General features: G+C 41.2%; 1 long non-coding RNA gene across 1 annotated transcript; it reads left to right on the top strand.

The window, feature by feature from the left end:
* The first annotated feature begins 466 nt into the window (after positions 1-466).
* On the top strand, positions 467-8,885 carry LOC117045073. The gene is made up of 4 exons (XR_004426391.1): positions 467-538; positions 941-1,080; positions 3,733-3,870; positions 8,434-8,885. It is a non-coding gene; the product is annotated as an uncharacterized LOC117045073 (long non-coding RNA).
* Positions 8,886-16,529: the final 7,644 nt, after the last annotated feature.

Below are 16,529 nucleotides of genomic sequence, written 5' to 3'. Positions count from 1 at the left end.
TTTGTGGGGAGGCATGACTGTTTAAAGTGATAAGAGCTGTCTGACAGTGGAATTTGCTGCCAAGGAGTGTGGTGGAGTCTCCTTCTTTGGAGGTCTTTAAGCGGAGGCTTGACAGCCATCTGTCAGGAATGCTTTGATGGGGTTTCCTGCTTGGCAGGGGGTTGGACTGGATGGCCCTTGTGGTCTCTTCCAACTCTATGATTCTATGAATCCTTCTTTAAATGCATAGTGCAGATGGGGCCTATGGCTGGGGTGGGTGGTTGTGCTGTACACTAGTTGGATATCTAAAACAGCTGAGGAATGTACTTGCTATATCCCTTTGAACACACCAGAAAACAATGGTGAAGGCAAGTGAGGCCCCAGAAAGCTAGAAATTGAGCAGCCTGCTTCTCCCCACCTCCCTCCACTCACCTCTAGCTAGGTGCAATGGGAAGCAGATAAGACCCACAAAGGAGGAACTTGGGGTGAACTTTGACCTTGCCTCACAATGACAGCTGCCATTTTAAATACAGATGCCTGTTGCAAATTTGAAGCCAAGGTAAGCTGAGTAGCCTAATTTATGGTAGGGTTTGAGAGAGGAAGGTTGTTATTTACCGGTATATTTCGGCTAGTTTATTGCATTCCCTAATGTGAAAGTGAATTCAGACATGGGGTAGGGAGGTGTAGATTGAAAAGAAACGTTCCTGTGTTTTTAGGAGTAACGGGAAGAGTTGCTACTGTTACAAGAAGCAGGAGTACCTTGATGCATTTCCTTAGAAACAACAACATGAAAATTGTGGGATTAAAAATCCCTCAGTTTAAAAAGAGTAGAATTAATGGTTTTACATACTCCCTAATGCCCAAGCAACAAATGTGTTATACAATTAGCAAAGACATTGTATGGTCCCACATACTGTGCTTACTAACAATTTAGCATCCACATTCTTGCTTGGGTTTTTAGCTGAAATCCTCCAACTGTCTGGGGAAAAGTGCTGGAGAAGAGCAGTTATCAAGTAGGAAAAGAAAATGAGGTGAGAGGGTTAAGAAGCTATATTCCCCACATGGATCTTTTCCTTTAGACTGCATCCTCTGCAGCTTCAGGTATGTATGTATGTATGTATGTATGTATAACTAACTACAGTAACTAACTAACTAACCCTCAGTGACTCACAACATCATGTGTTGTTTAGCCTACAATCGTATAAAAAATGACAGGGTCCAGTGGCATCCAAAAATGTAATAAGGATGTAGCCTTCCACAGAAACATAAAAGGTCTGGAAAGTTGGGGGGGGAGAGAGAGAGAGAGAGAGAGAGAGAGAGAGAGAGAGAGAGAGAGAGAGACTAGAGTATAGTGACTGAGGGACAAATACTTTCACACTGTGAGACTAAATGGCAAAGAAAATGCAAGAAATAGCACATATGATCCCATTAGAATTAGGTGTGTCCAAATCCCAGTAAAGCCAAAGAGTAAAATAAATGTCAAGTCATTAATTTCAGTTTAGCCTTGGCATACTCTGCCGAGGAAAATAGAATTCAGTCAGCATGCCTTGATATGATAATATTAACACGACATGGGGTAGCAGGGAGATGACAGCTCTTACTTATCATACTGGAAAAAAACAAACCACTGTGTTTTTATTAACAAACCAAGGCCTCCCTCAGTTGTTTATTGAGCATTCTTCCTGATTTGTGGGGTAGTTATACAATGCCCTTTCTTTATTAAACATTAATACAGTAATGGTTTCAGTTACAGGTAGGTAGCCATGTTGGTCTGCCATAGTCAAAACAAAATAAAATAAAAAATTCCTTCCAGTAGCACCTTAGAGACCAACTGAGCTTTCGTGTGCATGCGAACTTCTTCAGATACACTGAAACGGAAGTCATCAGACCCTTAAATATAGTGAGGGAGTGGGGAGGGGTATTACTCAGAAGGGTGGTGGGAATGGGTGATTGGCTGATAGGTGTGGAAAACTTGTTGACGACTGTTAACGACTGCAATTGGTCTTACAGGAAAAAGCAAGGGGTGAGATGGCTAAAGATAGCTTTGTCGTGTATAATGAGATAAGAATCCAATGTCTTTGTTCAGACCAGGTCTCTCCATGGTTTTAAGTTTGGTAATTAGTTGCAATTCAGCAACTTCCCTTCCCACTCTCTAAGGTCTCTAAGGCGCTACTGGAAGGAATTTTTTATTTTATTTTGTTTTGATAAATAATGGTTTGTTTGTGAGGAGGTTATACAAGGTAGCACCAAGCAATTGTTATCTCACTCTTTCCAGTGTATTCTTCTGTACTGCAAAAAGTCTAGGGTTGGTTTTTCTGTGGAAGTGGTTTTGTTGTGCAAAAACACCAAGTCCACTTTAGTTCTGCAACCTGAATTTACTGCTATACAATTGAATCCCACTCATAACATAGGGGCAGTCCGGAAGCAGCTTGGGTGGTACTTTTTGCTAGTGGACTCTGATTTTGATGTCACTGTACTCTATTCTCTTGTGCTGTAGCAGACTTAACAAACTGCTCAAAAACCTGCCCACAAGTCTCATGGGACTTTGGGAGTCATTATCATACAGTGTTATCCCAGTATTAGCATACAGCATTATCATACAACATGTCTACTCAGAAATATGCCCCAGAAACTCAATGGGGCTTACGTCTGGTCAATTTGGTTCAGGAATGCAACCTTAATGAAAAGAGTCTGCAGAAAAGCCCCTTACATTTTAGTTTGCAAAGATAGGAACCATTTCATTTCAATTTGACAGTGTGACAACTGGTTGACATTGGAAAGGCGAACAGCAAAATGATTTACAAGGCATGACATATTTCACGTGAAATTGATTGTATTAAATGCTTCATTGAACAGCATGAATGGCAGGACATCCATAGTATTATTTTTCAAATACCCAAGGGTAGCAATTCTATAGTTATTAGCATCTGGTATGATGAAAATATTTTAAGGGAGTGACTTTTGGCTGTTAATGCTACATATCATATCACCAAAGGGGGGGGGGGGAACCTGGCACATTGAAGTGATTGTGCTGAATCTGATGAGATGTGAAGACATTACATTAAAAACGACTGTTCTCTCTGTGGATCTGGGCATCTGATCATGTTATGTTAACTATGATTTCTTTGCAAAACTACAAGAACAAGGACAGATGGTAACAATGAATTGGCAGTGACAAGAGAGTTGTTTTAAATCGTTCTGTAGATGGTTCAACCCAGTCTACATTTTTAGTGGTCCATCTATGCTACTCAGCGGACAATATTCCAATTCCATATATTTAATTATATTATTAGAAACAAACAATGGCCAAAGGGCATTTGGCTCAATCATTCTGGGAGAAGTGCCAACCTTTGTATAATTGGGGCATTCATATCTGTGATTTAACGTTTTTCAAGCGGGCCTATGCAATTTGTTCGTAGTCTGCTTCTGTTGCAAAATGCTTTCACTCTGCATAATCTGGTGGGTTTGGGTAATACATACACACACACACACACACCTTTGTTTCCACAAAAGCTAGGGGGTAAAGAAATAGACTTGCCTTGGACCCCAGCTGATGATTCATAACAACTCCCAACAGTGGTTCATTTCTGTTCTCTGTGACAATACCTCATCCCTTTTCCTTTTGAGTCTTTGATCAAGCCAGATTGTCAACACATGTTTTGCATCAGTCATCCCTCTGAAGCTGTCTGCTCCAGGTAGTCTAGGCAAAGGGCTTGTTTAAAAAGCCTTCTGTTTCTTTTGCTCAAATTGCAGGTTAGCTTCTGGATTTGTTTCAGCAAAAATAGCACATGTGACGCCTGACAAAACGGCACCACCTGCTCCGTGCATTGATTATCCATGCCGTGCTCTGGAGTAATTAGCTGTGGCATCTGAGAGTTATAACCAAAGCAGGTATCTGGAATGATGTGAAGAGTCTTCTAAGCTTGTAATTAAGCAGGCACTCTTGAGCAACCAAAGTATTTGTTTACGACACAAATCATCAAACTCTGCCACTGAATGCCTCTGTAATCTGAACGATCAATTCAATACATGTCAAAGGTGCAATGCACCAATTGCATGATTATCCTGCAAGCCTTAATTCAAAAGCAATAGTGAAATATTCAGCCTTGCTAAGGGTATTGTGTGTGCATGTGTATATAAACTGTGCTATCAATGGCCTTTTTCTGTCATTATATGTTTCAGGATGGGGGAACCTGTGGCTGCCAGATGTTGCTGGACCACAGCTTCCACCATCTCTTTGACTATTGGCCATGCTGGTTGGGGCAGAGGAGAGTTGGTATGCAACAACATCTGGAGGCCACCGGTTCCCTACCTCTTCTCTACATGATTAAGATCTCATGGAAAGTGAGTTCTCAGGGCTGAACCTGCTGGCTCTGCAACATGCTGTTCGCACATTAGCAAAATGCCTGTGCCAGACAAGTCTTGTAAATGTGCATAGGCTCTCACTGTTGCCTGAAACCATGTGTAATCAGGGTTCCCAAATCATGGGAAGAGTTTGCCTATGCTCAGCAAACTTCCCTCCTTCGGTGTGTGAACAGGGCAGGGCAGGATGGGCATGGGAAATGGCATCAAGGACAGAGGCAGAGGGCACAGTGCCACTTCATTCATCCTATAGACATTGTGTGGAGTATAGCCAATGAAGAGGACTAATGCTTACCCCATTTTTTAATGGGTTGATAGTGTGTACGCCAACAAAAGTGAGTGACTTAGAGTTTTATATAAGAAGGTATATTCTTATACAAAAGAGTGTGTGTGTGTGTGTGTGTGTGTGTGTGTGTGAAGCGCACGCACATATGTTGGGGTATATAGGGAGGAATTGGAAAATACAGTAAGAATCATATTACTGATGCAAATAAAACGGAATTTAGGATATGAAGCAATGTGAATAAAAACCCAAACATATTTTCCACGCGCTCTTGCATGCAGGGGCGTAGCAAGGTAAATTGGTACCCAGGGGCAAAAAAAATTTGTCACCCCCCCCCAAGAGGCGTAGGAAGGGCAGGTGATACCCGGTACATATAATTTCTTGTCACCACCCCCCATTGATCCCCCCCTGCAAAAATGGTTTTACGTTATTTCATATTTTCTTACAAAGGAATAATAACAAGTAATAATAATAATAAACTTTTATTTATATCCCGCCCTCCCTGGCTGAAGTCGGGCTCAGGGTGGCCAACATCAGATACATAACATTGGTATAAAATCAAACAATAATTAAATTACCTCCTAAAAACATCTCAAAATCAAATTAAAGTCTAATTAGATGGCTTTCCACAGGGTTAGGTTTGGGAACAGTAAGTGCTCCACTGAACTGAAATTTCAGCCTTCATGACATAGGAAAACAGCCAAGTAAACAGCTATTTTGGTGGAGGAGGGTCAAGATATTAACCGATATGCATGAAATTTCATATATAGCTATATAATCCCTAGTATAGTAAGATAAGACCTTTGGAGCAGGCATTTAAAAAAAAAGTTTTTAATGAACCGCCCTGGTAGGGCAGCAATTGTTCCTTGATAATTCGTCACCCCCTCCATTATGGAACATGGGTTGGCCCGCCCCCTATGCCCCCTTGCTACACCCCTGCTTGCATGACACACTCCCCTCAAAGTTTCTTGATTAAATGCTTATTAATGTGAGCCATTTAAATACAATTAACATCAGATTTCAAAGTCCCAAGTGATCTAGTGTGTTCTGTCTTTCAGAGTTTCAGTGATTTAAATTATTGTTATTTCCCCCAGAATCTTTTTTTATGAAGCATTTTTGCCTTCATAAATTAAGTTTCCAAAGGGCAACATACATACTGAATAGAGTGCCTTGTAGATATAAGAATCTGATTTTGGACAAGAGGTGGAACCTTGGTGAGAGGTTTCATCGGAGTCAAAAGGTGGCTCTTTTCTTGGCAGGGTGTGTCTTCCAGTTCTGAGACTGTGTACTGTATATATTTTATTGTTAGGTCCTATTGATGGGAATTGCCAGTGCACTGCTTAATCTGAGTATAATTTGGAATATAATGAAATGCCTACTGACACGATGGTGGTAGCTTTTTATATTTATATTTATTAACCACTGCTGCCTTGTTCCAAAATGTTGATCTTACATTTTGTTTCATGTTTTTGTCTTGATTTAATGGTTTGTTTTTTGGTTTGAGGTTGATATATTATTTTGTAATTGTTTTGTATTCTTTCAGTACCTTTATTGTTTGGCTTTGGTATGAATTGCCAGGGGATTATTCATTCATATTGAATTTATTGATATAAAATGTTTAGAGGGGCATTTTAAAATATTGATGCCATGACTATTTAGCCCTACATTTCAGTTCTCTGAGGGTGTGCTTTGAACTTACTTACTTCCATGGACCTAATCATCTTCCCACGCCTCCACCCTGCCAGTTATGATTTTAGCTTCCCACACTGCTTCTATATAAGACAGTAGTTATTTCCCCTGATGGAATTTGCCCCTGTAAATGTACAATAGCATCAGCTGTATAAGTCTTGGGGCAAAACCTACAGAAATGCTGAAACAGGAAGTACAAGTGATTTGTGCTTCCTTTTTCCATACTTTCAGGTTAATGAATGAAAAGCAAGTTGGATATTTCCCCTAGGCAGAGATGCATGAGCTGAAGCCACTTTGGTAGTAAAATGTGGAGGATTCACAAATACAGTCTTGTTCCCGCAGAACTCTAGTTCATGCTCAGGCTTATTGGGTTTAACACAGATTCCTTTTGATTATGCGCTGGGACTTCTCTGAATGTTTCCGGATAGCAATCTATACCATTCAGACTCAGTAAAATGCCCCGTTCTGATCACCTGAATCCCAAGGAAACCAATTTCCCCATGAAGAAAGCTGTTCTGTAATCAAAGAACTCTCTCCTGCAAGGTCTTGCAGATATGTGAACATTTAAATGCAGACCACACACTTGTTCTCTGAGTTGTCTTGGGGCAAGAAAGAAATGGTAATTCTAAAGGAATCTATGTTTTGCTCCAAGGGTTACATCTGATTGCAAGGTTCTTATGCACAAACCGTGGTATTTCTCTTGTGATTTGTAAAGGTAACTTGAAGTGTAACATCGGCACATGAATGCAACATAAAGCTTTGTTTCTGCTTTCGGTACATGTGCCATAATCCATAGGAACGTTGCCTTACCCTGAGTCGGATAACTAGTTCATCTAGCTCAGTATTTTCCACACTGACTGACAGCAACTCTCTAGAAATTAAGGCAGGGCTCTCTTTCAACCCTACTTGGAGATGTGAGGATTTGAACCTGGGATCTTCTGCATGCAAAGGAGATGCCCTTCTGGTCTGCAATTCCTAGGGGCCAGATAGGAGAACCCTGCTTCCTGACCTTTGCAGCAGCCTAGGTGCTAGTTTCTATGACTAACCCTTTCAAGATATGAACCCCAGTCCACAGGAACATAGGAAGCTGCCTTACCCATTAATCCATCTAGCTCAGTATTGTGTACACAGGGTCTCAGGCAGGGCTTCCCCCTGCCAGTCCTATCTGGAAATGCCAGGTATTGAAGTTGGGTTCTTCTACATGCAGGGCACATGTTCTACCACTGAGCTGTGGCCCTTCCCCAAATGATTTCCTATGGAGCAGATGGCTTCTGGACTGCAAAGGCATTCCCATCATTTTCAATGGAAGGGAACAGCTCCGGATGCAAAATGTGTGTCTCCATAGTACTATCACTTTTGAAGTGAGCAGGGAAATTCATGTGTAGGGGCTTTGTGTGCACTTTGAAGTGAATATGCTGTTTGGAATCAGGGGATAGAATACCATATATGAGGCATTGGGGTTTGAACATTCTGCTCACACCCATTTCCGGCAAGTCAAGATTATGTTTAGATGGAACAGTGTCAGAATCGCAGACAACAAAGTCTCTACTCATGCATAATCTCTCACATTATATGTGAAACTCCAAAGTGGTCAGGGTTTCCCTTGTTGCATTAAAAGGTGGGTGGCTTCATATGCCAAGTTGGTAAGCATTGTCTCTGACAAGGGTTATTTCACAAAATGGCTCCCTGTGTGAAAATTAGCCAGTGGAACCACCCCATGAGACTGTTACCAACAAAAAATAAATATCTGAAAGATCCTTCAGATAAATGATGCAGCAAATATTAAGCACCCCATTGTACAACTAAATTCACATTTGGCTGGTTTGTACCCAGATTGTGCAGTGCCAGAAAAAGGAGGGGGGAGGCTAAAAATAGGATTACTAGCCTGTAATCCTATACTCTGTCATTTAAACAACAGAGTTTAGATTCTTTTTTATTGTTTAAACATTAGTATTTGCCTGTGGCATGTGTAAATTGTTTGTAATAATGGAAGCTGAGTTCTTGGCTAGAGGCTTCAAAATCCTATTAGGAGAGCTTGCTTGACAGAGTTCAAATATTAGCTTCGTATCTGCATACAACTATTGTGCTTTGAAAGGAAACTAATATTTCTTTCTTCACAGGCTCTGGAAAACAGTGCTTTAGGAGCTGAATCCTCCAGAGCGTGACTGGGGAAAACAAGCAACATTCATTTTTCTTGGCACAAGAGGTCTTCAGGAGCATGTTCCTCCAGTAGGAATGGGAATGCCAAAAGTGAAAGCATTGGTGTGCCTTGTAAATATCTATGCACAAAGGACTTGCTGTTGTTCACTGCTAGCCTGCCAGACAGGAAAATTACTACATATGTGAAACAATCTCCCCTGAAGACTATCACATGAAGGCCTCACTGTTTGAGGCAATACAACAGAAGCTGCCTTTGCTTTCATCGGTTGCAGAGACCTCCTGCCATTCATGAATCACATTTCCCCTCTTTTCTGTCTGCTTGAGATGCTTTGCTAGCATTCCAGGAAACATTTGTTTGCCTTTCCATCTTTCCTCAACGAGTGAACATTAAACAGTGAATATTTCTAAGCTGATATAAACAGAGCAAGGGATAGTGTCGGGCGTGGAAGGCCTGGTCTGTGGGAGCTGAAAAACCGTTGAAAATGGGAATGGAGTGAGACTGATTTTCAGTTTTTGAAGAGAAGTTGCAATACAAAAAAGTGGCATGTGCAAGTAAAGGAATTTATGTGGGAAAGAGAACAGTAGGCTCATAGCTTAGTGACAGAACATCTGCTTTGCAGGCAGAAGCCCCCAGGTTCAATCTATGGCTTGGGAGAGACTCCAGTCTTAAATTCTGGAGAGCCACCACCAGTCAGTGTGGACAGTACTGAGACAGATGGACCAGTGGTTTGATTAAGTGTAAAACAGCTTCTTATCTTCCTGTATTGTCAGCGAAACAGGGTCCCGTTGCTAGATGAAGAGCGAGGCTTGTTTTGACATTGTAATAGGTGGTACCTCGGGTTATGTACCTGATCCGTTTGCACCCCGAAAAGTATGCAACCCGGGCGTTCATTTTGCGCATGCACGAAAGCGCAATATCACACTTTTGCGCATGCGCGAACTGCGCAGAATGGTTCTGTGCATGCGCAGATTGCGCAGGACGCTTTGCGTGTGCACAGCGATTTTTACTTCCGGGATTGCAGAGTACACAACCCGAAAGAACGCAACCTGAGGTATGACTGTATAGGGAGGAACAACCCCATATCAAGTACAGTAGCTGTGAAATTTGCACGCCTTCCCTGCCTTCTTCATATTGATGGCACCAAGACCATATAACACCAGTCCTGAAAGACCTACATTGGCTCCCAGTATGTTTCCAGGCTCAATTCAAAGTGTTGGTGCTGACCTTTAAGGCCCTAAACAGCCTCAGCCCAGTATACCTGAAGGAGCGTCTCCACCCCCACAATTCAGCCCGGACACTGAGGTCCAGCTCTGAGGGCCTTCTGGCGGTTCCCTCACTGTGAGAAGTGAGGTTACAGGGAACCAGGCAAAAGGCCTTCTCGGTAGTGGTGCCCGCCTTGTGGAACGCCCTCCCTTCAGATGTCAAGGAAATAAATAACTATCTGACTTTTAGAAGACATCTCAAAGCAGCCCTGTTTAGGGAAGTTAATGTTTGATCTTTTATTGTGTTTTTAATATTCTGTTGGGAGCGGCCCAGAGTGGCTAGGGAGACCCAGCCAGATGGGTGGGGTATAAATAAATAAGTTGTTGTTGTTAATTTATTAATAGATGACTGATCCCAATGGCTTCATGTTGAAGTTAAACAGCGGGGGAAGATGATGGGTGCCTGCAGGATATCACCTCTCAAGAGTCAAGGAGTTAAAGGAGCAGAAGACTCCAATGCCAATTTCTGGTAGCGATTCTGCAGGTAGGTGTGGAACCACCACAACACTGTGCCCCCAACTCATAACTTATAAAGTCACTCCAGCAGTGTGCTTCTTCCTGAACAGAGGTTGGGTATTGTATGTCTGAATTTAAGTGTTTTATTCTATATTTTTGAAAACAGCTGGGAGGGTTGTTTGTTTTTTAAGCAATCAAGTGGTATATAAATGTTGTTAAATAAGTAAGTGGAAATAAATAAACTGTATTACCTCCAGAAGAGTGGTAGGTGTCGTCTTAGGCTACAGTGCTATGTGCAGTTAACCCTCTTGAATATAGCAGGACTTTCTTCTGAGTAAAATATGCATAGCATTGCACCATTAGCTTTCAATGCAATCCTACGTACCTAAGAATGTCCTAAGCATGCGTAGGATTGAGTGCTAAGAAAGCTTGAAAGATGGATTTCCAACCCTTCTTGACAGCTCTAGAAGCAAAAATAATTTGGACAGGCAACAATCATCTCATCTCCATCACCTGGGTGTGGGAGAGGATATTCTAGAAGCCAGTGACACCTAGCAATAATTTTTAGCAAGTGCACTGCTTGAAACAAAGAGTTTCTACTGAAATGACAAAATACATTTTTCCCGACCCAAGAGGATGCTGTTAATTCTGTTTTTTATTGTAAACCACCATGACCAATAGTTGTAACCTTGCTGATTCCTCCAGGGCCTAATTGCTGCCTGTTGCTGTCAACCTACTGCTGAGGGGAAAAAAATGTTTCCCCTGTTCCCCACGCATTTCTAAATCTACAAACAATAAACAGCTCTAAGGAGGCAAGCTGATGTTTTCACTGCCAAGCCTCAGTGATGGTGCCATTTTTGCCAAGTTGCTTTTTAAAAGGAGAGGGTGCTTAGAAGCAGCAGCTTCCTTGTTCTGCTTCATCATTAATTGCCATCTAATGGAAATGGGGGGAGGGAACCTGCAGTTTCAAGTACCTTTTTACACGGAGCCTGGCAGCTCCTAGCGCTCAACAGCCTCAGCACCAGTTAAATACACCTTGTTTTGGCTGTTATTATTAAGTGTGGACAAGCCCTGAAAATTCCCTGCTAGGGAAAAAAATGACAATGAAATCCAGCACTAAACTGCCATTCAAGCCCATCCTGGCAAGCTGCCCAGAAGGATACAATGGTATCAAAAGCCACTTAAAGTCACAGAAACCACATGGTTAAACTCTTTAGTTTTTAAATATTTTTTGTTGTTTTTAAAAGTTGCAGATCTTCAAAGAACAGAAAAACCCCACTACTCCGCCTTCCCCAGGAGGTGAGAATATAGATTACTGTACGTCTGCAAACTCTTGGAGCAACACAATTCCACTCATGTGTCCAAATGAGGAAACAAATAATAGTTTACAGTTACATTACAAAACTTTGTAGTGTGAGGAAGGTTCTTCTGCATCTTCTTTTGCTGTATACATAATAAAGGCATTCCAATCTGTCACAGCCTGGCTGAAAATAGAATCAGAATCAAGAATTTTAATATTTGCAGCTCACATTCTCAAATTTATGTTAAAGCATTTAATATTGCCACATACTACTAAAGCAAAATAGCAGATTTATGTCTTACTGCTTTGCTCCATTGGTAGCTTTGAATTTTAATGAAAGTGCAGCTGTCTTCTTGCCAAATTTGGTCTTTTGCTTCTCACAGAGAAAAGGGGTTTTCTGTCATTTGGACTGACTTTGACTGGTTTTCCTTGTCCTCCTCCACCTTCTGTACCCAACTTTACCACAAGAGTTTTAAAAGTGGAAAGAAGACCAGAACTGCTCCTACCTTCCCCTGGGTTTCATGTGCTACACTGATATGGCTCGCCATAAATAGGGGAAGGCTGAGAGAACATACTGGGCTGATAAACTAGAAACTCTCCAAGTCAGAGAGTGGGCTGTGTGAACTTTGGAAGGGAAAGAAGGCACAAAGGAAGCCGAACCATTGGGATAGGTGTGTGTACAGGTCATGTGCACACCTTTTATTTCTTTTTGACTAAAGTTCTAAATGGCCTCCTTTATTTGGGAACCTCATTCAGATTCCAGTTACAGTATTCTGCAAGTGGTAATGTAACCAGGACTCCATGTATCAGCATTGATGATCACACACTTGCGGTGGTAGACAATTTTGACCACCTGGGTTCTGCCATATCTAGCAACCTCTCCATCGATGCTGAACCAGACAAGCAAGCATATAAGAATGTGATGCTAATGTCCAGTAACAAAATGAAGGTCTTCCAGGTTTGCACGTTGAGCACACTGCTTTATGGAAGTGAATCGTGGGCAACTTACAACCGCCGTGAGCAGTGCCTCAGCACCTTCCACATGCACTGCATCAGGAAGATTTGGGGTACCACATGGCAGGACAGAATTTCAAACAAAGATGTGCTTTCCCAAGCCCATATTCCAAGCATGCTTGCACTCCCATCCCAGTGCTGTCTATTCTGCCTTGTCCATGTACACTGAATGGAAGATGGCAGGATTCCCAAGGAAGTGCTCTACTGAGAGGTGGCTTCAGGAGCAAGGCCCATTGGCGACCAACTTTGTTACAAGGATGTCTGCAAACATGACAGGAAGTCTAACAACATCAAACCCTGCTGTGTGAGAATCCCTTGCAGATTACTGCAGTGCCTGGACACAGACAGTCAGGTTGTGTATCCACAGCAGTGCCCAAAGGAGGAATGACTGCTGACAGGAGAAACAGCATGGTGTATCTGCAGTAGCACAATTGGATGCCTTCATCTGCCCCAGCTGCAACAAAACATTTCTTGGTCTCTACAGCCACAGCAGGCTCTGTAACTCTCCAACAGTTTGACCCCCCCCTCCCAAAAACGCACCCCTCCATTGTCTCCCAAGACAGGGTGATGCCAACAAACAAAAACTGTCACTATCCCAACATCCCTTCCACTTCCTGGTATTTACTGTTTCAGGTCCTTTTGCACTTAAACCACCTGCATTACTGAATATGCAAGCTACTACTTCAAGATAAGCATAGTTTCTTTCGAGTTCTTTGTTTAACAAGCTGGTTAACTTTTCCACTGTGATTTCATCCTCCTTTCAGTTCCTCTGCAATTTCTGTCTTATCCTGTGCTATCAGAGACAGAGATCTCTTTGTATTGCTGACATCCCAGCAGATGTCTGCGTCTGACCTTAGTGTTTTTAGTACCTGCCAGCATTTCCTTCTCGCTTGATTAATCCCCCATAACCTTGACAATTATCTAAGCCAGTTGCTGCACCAAATAGAAAAAGACAGTGGACACAATCCACCTGCACTCTTTCCATTCAGTGCCTGCAGGTAGAGGGTTGTAGGACTTGTGCACAAACAACTGTCATCCATATCCTTTAATTTGTAAGTTGTGGAACTCCTCCCAGCAAAAGAAATCTGCAACTGTTAAGTCAATTCAATTCAGTCTCCTTTATTGGCATAGAAACTGTTAAAACTACAAAGTGAGAAGCTATTCCAGACTGCCTTGCCATTGGATTTTGCCAAACTTCAGATGAGAAGTGATACCAGGTCCTGTATATGGTCCTTTTCTTGCACAAACTCCCCATCAGTATACTGTACTTAGAATAAGATTTGGGCAGGGATGGAAAACTTATGCCCTTCCAGATGTTGCTGGACTCCAGTCCCCAACATCCCTTATCATTGACTGATGAGAGTTAGAATTCAGCAGCATCTGGAGGGCCACAACCTTCCCATCCTGTTTTAGAATAATAAAGGTTGTGTGCAAACCATACATTTAAAGCATACAACTTGCCCATAGAATCCTGGAAACTCTAGTTTACCCCCTCAGAGAACTATAGTTCCCAGCACCCTTAGAAGACTGCAATTCCCATGATTCTTTGGGGAAAGTCATAAGCTTTAAATGTTGGATGTCCAAGCAACCTAAAATTGATCAGAGGAGGAAGGGACATGTGATCTTGACTGTTGCCAGGCAGGACAAATTTGTCTTTGCTCTGCACTTCAGAACTACCTTTGTGTCAGGTCTGATGTTCTTAACAACATGGGTATAGTACCTCAGGCAGAATTTAATACCTAATATCTGATTTGACTTCTGAAATTGATGGCCAGTTAATTGTATTGAATATCTGAATTTAGTTGCTAGTCTGCTTTGGTTATCCATACTACTTTGTGTTTCATATATTTTACTGTTTTATCATTTGTATTTGATATGTGATATATTTCACATTTCTTACTCATACTGAAGTAGATATCCAATATATCCATTATTTATTTGCAGTATCTTGAGCAAACTTACTTTTGGCTTGCTTGTCTAGAATGATTTATTAAGATACTATACTGTATTTTGTTGTCTTGGAACATACCATTTTTAGTGTTCTTCCATATTTGAGCTAATATTACAATGCTTGACGTTTGTAAAGAAAAAAAACTCATAAAAAACTAAACATCCATTTTTCAATTCCAAATGCATGTCACCAAGAGGAGGAAATGCAGCGTGTTTGAATGACATTAGAATGCAGCACATAGCTGGGTCATTGTTTGCTTTTGTGTTTCCTTAATATTTGACATTTTGATTGCCCTATCTTCTTCCTTTACCTTATCCTCATTTCTTTTCTTCATGGGGTTTTTTTTTTTTAATGTTAGGATTTCTGGGAGTCCAATAAGCTGCCGCTTCTCTACTGATATCTTGAGAACATGTTCAGAAGAATCCAAGTTAGCAATGTCTGTTATAGCAAAAACACAGAATATCCACTCCCTCACAACACTAGAAACATCTGCAAAAAATTGGACTTATTAATATTCATTCAGATGGGGATGTGCTACCATTGTGGGCTTCTGGTGAGCATGCATTTACAGTTCCTTTCACTCCAAGAAGCCTCCATTGGCTGCCACATTCTTTGATTCATCACTATCGTACAGGCAAGTCATACATCCTGCAGCCCATTGCTTGCAAGTGATACAATCCTCTTCCCATCAATGGGTCTTCAAATTATTGTAGGGGGGGAAATTGTTTCAAGAGCAGTCAGTTCATGGTCATTGGTGGCAGAATGTGATTCTCCCATCATCCACTAGCACCTACATTGCTATTGCTAGAATGTATCAGTTACAGATGGGTAGCCGTGTTGGTCTGCCATAGTCAAAACAAAATAAAAAATTCTTTCCAGTAGCACCTTAGAGACCAACTAAGTTTGTTCTTGGTATGAGCTTTCATGTGCATGTTTTGGCTAGAATGTATGACTGTGCAACTGCCACAGGAACCTTTTTAATACAACTTGTGATAAGTTATTAGTGTGTTTGTACTGTGATGCAATTGGTTGTATGCTGCTCTGAAATTCTAAATAGGTTATAGGGCAGTATATGTTTTAAATGAGATACAACAAGAAAGATTTGCTGTGTAATTTTGGCCTCTCTTAACTTCAAAACCTTTTTAAAGACGCAAACTCCTGTATATGATTGCTTTTCTTTGGACCATTATATATTTTATCTGTGTTTGTTTTTAGTTTGCAGAAGGCTCTGGGGTCTGCATATGGAGTAGAGAAAATGTTTTTGAGGCCCTCACCTCCTTTTAGATATCATCTTTATTTCACATTATATTATTAATGTGTCATAGTCCTTCTATTAAACAGTCCTGTTGCAAACTGGGTGCTGATAGTGGCATTATGAGTCCAGAGTGAAGTAAACTATGGAAGAATATGTTTAATGTCAGTGCATGCAACAGAGCCAAGAGATGAATTGAATTTCTTTCTGATGAATCTTATGGATCAGCAGATTTATTCAGAGTTATTTAAAAAGCAGTTAACATTCCATTAGCAACAAACTGTGATCTGTGTCAGCAATAAGACACTGTTCAGTCATTTATTTTAGAGCAAGAAGTCACTGCAGGGAGAAATACCATTATTAAATATCTAGCAGGCAGATAAACACCCTGGATGTGCCTTGATATTTATCTTTTTTATTATAAATATTAGATTTACCTGTTACAGTCCTGTTGAAATATTTTGATTTTAACTATTTTTCTTGCTCATTTCAGACCAAGGAAGCCAGCAAATGCCATTCTTATTTTTTATCCTTCAGATTTTCAATTAAAATATACTGCTTAAACTGCGGGTAAAATAGCATTTACAGAGTTCTTATAATGTGGTTTTATGGTTCTAGTCAAGCTAACCCAGCACCACCTTTCTTCCAATCTATAATGGATGATCCAAAAGACCACATTTAGAATAACCCCTTCTTTCCCAAAATAGAAGTTAAGGGAAGAGATCTGGGTAGTTATGCCCAGGATAGGTTCTCAAGTGTTAATTATGGCAGGGTGAGTCTCGGGATAGCCACATAATTGCACCAGTGGAGTAGGTGCAAG

The sequence above is a fragment of the Lacerta agilis genome, chromosome 4 (assembly GCF_009819535.1).
Source record: "Lacerta agilis isolate rLacAgi1 chromosome 4, rLacAgi1.pri, whole genome shotgun sequence".
NCBI lineage: Eukaryota > Metazoa > Chordata > Lepidosauria > Squamata > Lacertidae > Lacerta > Lacerta agilis.
This window is presented reverse-complemented; position numbering and strand designations above follow the sequence as displayed.